Consider the following 7399-nt stretch of genomic DNA (forward strand, 5'->3'; position numbering starts at 1 on the left):
ATGATTCAATTCATAATTCATAATTCATGATTCATGATTCAATTGATGATTCATGATTCATGATTCATGATTCATGATTCAATTCATGATTCATGATTCAATTCATGATTCATAATTCATGATTCATGATTCAATTCATGATTCATGATTCCTGATTCAATTCATGATTCATGATTCGATTCATGATTCATGATTCGAGATTCATGAATTATGATTCAATTCATGATTCATAATTCATGATTTATGATTCAATTCATGATTCATGATTCATGATTCAATTCATGATTCATGATTCATGATTCAATTCATGATTCATGATTCATGATTCAATTCATGATTCATGATTCGATTCATGATTCATGATTCATGATTCAATTCATGATTCATGATTCATGATTCAATTCATGATTCATAATTCATGATTCATGATTCAATTCATGATTCATGATTCATGATTTAATTCATGATTCATAATTCATGTTTCATGATTCAATTCATGATTCATGATTCATGATTCAATTCATGATTGATGATTCATGATTCATGATTCAATTCATGATTCATGATTTGATTTATGATTCATGATTCATGATTCAATTTATGATTCATCATTCATGATTCATGATTCAATTCATGATTCAATTCATGATTGATGATTGATGATTCATGATTCATGATTCAATTCATAATTCATAATTCAATTCATGATTCATAATTCATGTTTCATGATTCAATTTATAATTCATAATTCATGATTTATGATTCGATTTATGATTCATGATTCATGATTCAATTCATGATTCATGATTTAATTCATGATTCAATTCATGATTTATGATTCGATTCATGATTCAAGATTCAATTCATGATTCAATTCATGATTCATGATTCAATTCATGATTCATGATTCGATTCATGATTCATGATTTGATTCATGATAAATGATTCATGATTCAATTTATGATTCATCATTCATGATTCATCATTCAATTCATGATTCATGATTCATGATTCAATTCATGATTCAATTCATGATTCATGATTCATGATTCATGATTCAATTCATAATTCATAATTCAATTCTTGATTCATAATTCATGATTCATGATTCAATTCATAAATTATAATTCATGATTCATGATTCAATTGATGATTCATGATTCATGATTCATGATTCATGATTCAATTCATGATTCATGATTCAATTCATGATTCATAATTCATGATTCATGATTCAATTCATGATTCATGATTCATGATTCAATTCATGATTCATGATTCATGATTCTTGATTCGAGATTCATGAATTATGATTCATTTCATGATTCATAATTCATGATTTATGATTCAATTCATGAATTATGATTCATGATTCATGATTCAATTCATGATTCGATTCATGATTCAATTCATGATTCAATTCATGATTCATGATTCATGATTCAATTCATGATTCATGATTCATGATTCATGATTCAATTCATGATTCATGATTCATGATTCAATTCATGATTCATGATTCATGATTCAATTCATGATTCATGATTCATGATTCAATTCATGATTCATTATTCGATTCATGATTCATGATTCTTGATTCATGATTCAATTCATGATTCATGATTCATGATTCAATTCATGATTCATAATTCATGATTCAATTCATGATTCATAATTCATTATTCATGATTCAATTCATGATTCATGATTCATGATTCATGATTCAATTTATGGTTCATGATTCAGGATTCAATTCATGATTCATGATTCATGATTCAATTCATGATTCATGATTCATGATTCAATTCATGATTCATGATTCATGATTCAATTCATGATTCATGATTCGATTCATGATTCATGATTCTTGATTCATGATTCAATTCATGATTCATGATTCATGATTCAATTCATGATTCATAATTCATGATTCAATTCATGATTCATAATTCATTATTCATGATTCAATTCATGATTCATGATTCATGATTCATGATTCAATTCATGATTCATGATTCATGATTCAATTCATGATTCATGATTCGATTCATGATTCATGATTCATGATTCATGATTCAATTCATGATTCATGATTCAATTCATGATTCATGATTCATGATTCAATTCATGATTCATGATTCATGATTCAATTCATGATTCATAATTCATGATTCATGATTCAATTCATGATTCATGATTCATGATTCAATTCATGATTCATGATTCATGATTCAATTCATGATTCATGATTCATGATTCAATTCATGATTCAAGATTCATGATTCAATTCATGATTCATAATTCATTATTCATGATTCAATTCATGATTCATGATTCATGATTCATGATTCAATTCATGATTCATGATTCAAGATTCAATTCATGATTCATGATTCATGATTCAATTCATGATTCATAATTCATGATTCATGATTTAATTCATGATTCATAATTCATGATTCATGATTCAATTCATGATTCATGATTCAATTCATGATTCATAATTCATGATTCATGATTCAATTCATGATTCATGATTCATGATTCAATTTATGATTCATGATTCATGATTCAATTCATGATTCGATTCATGATTCAATTCATGATTCATGATTCGATTTATGATTCATGATTCATGATTCATGATTCATGATTCAATTCATGATTCATGATTCAATTCATGATTCATAATTCATGATTCATGATTCAATTCATGATTTATGATTCATGATTCAATTCATGATTCATAATTCATGATTCATGATTCAATTCATGGTTCATGATTCAATTCATGATTCATAATTCATGATTCATGATTCAATTCATGATTCATGATTCAATTTATGATTCATGATTCATGATTCAATTCATGATTCGATTCATGATTCAATTCATAATTCATGATTCGATTTATGATTCATGATTCATGATTCAATTCATGATTCTTGATTCAATTTATGATTCATGATTCATGATTCAATTCATGATTCGATTCATGATTCAATTCATAATTCATGATTCGATTTATGATTCATGATTCATGATTCATGATTCATGATTCAATTCATGATTCATGATTCAATTCATGATTCGATTCAAGATTCGATTCATGATTCATGATTCATGATTCAATTCATGATTCATGATTCAATTCATGATTCATAATTTATGATTCATGATTCAATTCATGATTCATGATTCATGATTCAATTCATGATTCATGATTCGAGATTCATGAATTATGATTCAATTCATGATTCATAATTCATGATTTATGATTCAATTCATGATTCATGATTCATGATTCATGATTCATGATTCATGATTCAATTCATGATTCGATTCATGATTCAATTCATGATTCAATTCATGATTCATGATTCATGATTCAATTAATGATTCATGATTCAATTCATGATTCATGATTCATGATTCAATTCATGATTCATGATTCATGATTCAATTCATGATTCTTGATTTGATTCATGATTCATGATTCATGATTCATGATTCAATTCATGATTCATGATTCATGATTCAATTCATGATTCATAATTCATGATTCAATTCATGATTCATGATTCATGATTCATGATTCAATTCATGATTCATGATTCATGATTCAATTCATGATTCATAATTCATGATTCATGATTCAATTCATGATTCATGATTCATGATTTAATTCATGATTCATGATTCATGATTCATGATTTGATTTATGATTCATGATTCATGATTCAATTTATGATTCATCATTCATGATTCATGATTCAATTCATGATTCATGATTCATGATTCAATTCATGATTCAATTCATGATTGATGATTGATGATTCATGATTCAATTCATAATTCATAATTCAATTCATGATTCATAATTCATGATTCATGATTCAATTTATAATTCATAATTCATGATTCATGATTCGATTTATGATTCATGATTCAATTCATGATTCATGATTCAATTCATGATTCATGATTTAATTCATGATTCAATTCATGATTTATGATTCGATTCATGATTCATGATTCATGATTCATGATTCAATTCATGATTCATGATTCAATTCATGATTCATAATTCATGATTCATGATTCAATTCATGATTCATGATTCCTGATTCAATTCATGATTCATGATTCGATTCATGATTCATGATTCGAGATTCATGAATTATGATTCAATTCATGATTCATAATTCATGATTTATGATTCAATTCATGATTCATGATTCATGATTCAATTCATGATTCGATTCATGATTCAATTCATGATTCGATTCATGATTCAATTCATGATTCAATTCATGATTCATGATTCATGATTCAATTCATGATTCATGATTCATGATTCAATTCATGATTCATGATTCATGATTCAATTCATGATTCATGATTCGATTCATGATTCATGATTCATGATTCAATTCATGATTCATGATTCATGATTCAATTCATGATTCATAATTCATGATTCATGATTTAATTCATGATTCATGATTCATGATTTAATTCATGATTCATAATTCATGTTTCATGATTCAATTCATGATTCATGATTCATGATTCAATTCATGATTGATGATTCATGATTCATGATTCAATTCATGATTCATGATTCATGATTCATGATTCATGATTTGATTTATGATTCATGATTCATGATTCAATTTATGATTCATCATTCATGATTCATGATTCAATTCATAATTCATAATTCAATTCATGATTCATAATTCATGTTTCATGATTCAATTTATAATTCATAATTCATGATTTATGATTCGATTTATGATTCATGATTCATGATTCAATTCATGATTCATGATTTAATTCATGATTCAATTCATGATTTATGATTCGATTCATGATTCAAGATTCAATTCATGATTCAATTCATGATTCATGATTCAATTCATGATTCATGATTCGATTCATGATTCATGATTTGATTCATGATTCATGATTCATGATTCAATTTATGATTCATCATTCATGATTCATGATTCAATTCATGATTCATGATTCATGATTCAATTCATGATTCAATTCATGATTCATGATTCATGATTCATGATTCAATTCATAATTCATAATTCAATTCTTGATTCATAATTCATGATTCATGATTCAATTCATAAATTATAATTCATGATTCATGATTCAATTGATGATTCATGATTCATGATTCATGATTCATGATTCAATTCATGATTCATGATTCAATTCATGATTCATAATTCATGATTCATGATTCAATTCATGATTCATGATTCATGATTCAATTCATGATTCATGATTCATGATTCTTGATTCGAGATTCATGAATTATGATTCATTTCATGATTCATAATTCATGATTTATGATTCAATTCATGAATTATGATTCATGATTCATGATTCAATTCATGATTCGATTCATGATTCAATTCATGATTCAATTCATGATTCATGATTCATGATTCAATTCATGATTCATGATTCATGATTCATGATTCAATTCATGATTCATGATTCATGATTCAATTCATGATTCATGATTCATGATTCAATTCATGATTCATGATTCATGATTCAATTCATGATTCATTATTCGATTCATGATTCATGATTCTTGATTCATGATTCAATTCATGATTCATGATTCATGATTCAATTCATGATTCATAATTCATGATTCAATTCATGATTCATAATTCATTATTCATGATTCAATTCATGATTCATGATTCATGATTCAATTCATGATTCATGATTCAGGATTCAATTCATGATTCATGATTCAATTCATGATTCATGATTCATGATTCAATTCATGATTCATGATTCATGATTCAATTCATGATTCATGATTCGAATTATGATTCATGATTCTTGATTCATGATTCAATTCATGATTCATGATTCATGATTCAATTCATGATTCATAATTCATGATTCAATTCATGATTCATAATTCATTATTCATGATTCAATTCATGATTCATGATTCATGATTCATGATTCAATTCATGATTCATGATTCATGATTCAATTCATGATTCATGATTCGATTCATGATTCATGATTCATGATTCATGATTCAATTCATGATTCAATTCATGATTCATGATTCATGATTCAATTCATGATTCATGATTCATCATTCAATTCATGATTCATAATTCATGATTCATGATTCAATTCATGATTCATGATTCATGATTCAATTCATGATTCATGATTCATGATTCAATTCATGATTCATGATTCATGATTCAATTCATGATTCATGATTCATGATTCAATTCATGATTCATAATTCATTATTCATGATTCAATTCATGATTCATGATTCATGATTCAATTCATGATTCATGATTCATGATTCAATTCATGATTCATGATTCATGATTCAATTCATGATTCATAATTCATTATTCATGATTCAATTCATGATTCATGATTCATGATTCATGATTCAATTCATGATTCATGATTCAAGATTCAATTCATGATTCATGATTCATGATTCAATTCATGATTCATAATTCATGATTCATGATTTAATTCATGATTCATAATTCATGATTCATGATTCAATTCATGATTCATGATTCATGATTCAATTCATGATTCATAATTCATGATTCATGATTCAATTCATGATTCATGATTCATGATTCAATTCATGATTCATGATTCATGATTTAATTCATGATTCATGATTCATGATTCATGATTTGATTTATGATTCATGATTCATGATTCAATTTATGATTCATCATTCATGATTCATGATTCAATTCATGATTCATGATTCATGATTCAATTCATGATTCAATTCATGATTGATGATTGATGATTCATGATTCAATTCATAATTCATAATTCAATTCATGATTCATAATTCATGATTCATGATTCAATTTATAATTCATAATTCATGATTCATGATTCGATTTATGATTCATGATTCAATTCATGATTCATGATTCAATTCATGATTCATGATTTAATTCATGATTCAATTCATGATTTATGATTCGATTCATGATTCATGATTCATGATTCATGATTCAATTCATGATTCATGATTCAATTCATGATTCATAATTCATGATTCATGATTCAATTCATGATTCATGATTCCTGATTCAATTCATGATTCATGATTCGATTCATGATTCATGATTCGAGATTCATGAATTATGATTCAATTCATGATTCATAATTCATGATTTATGATTCAATTCATGATTCATGATTCATGATTCAATTCATGATTCGATTCATGATTCAATTCATGATTCGATTCATGATTCAATTCATGATTCAATTCATGATTCATGATTCATGATTCAATTCATGATTCATGATTCATGATTCAATTCATGATTCATGATTCATGATT

The sequence above is a fragment of the Mixophyes fleayi genome, unplaced genomic scaffold (assembly GCF_038048845.1).
Source record: "Mixophyes fleayi isolate aMixFle1 unplaced genomic scaffold, aMixFle1.hap1 Scaffold_37, whole genome shotgun sequence".
NCBI classification, from domain to species: Eukaryota; Metazoa; Chordata; class Amphibia; order Anura; family Limnodynastidae; genus Mixophyes; species Mixophyes fleayi.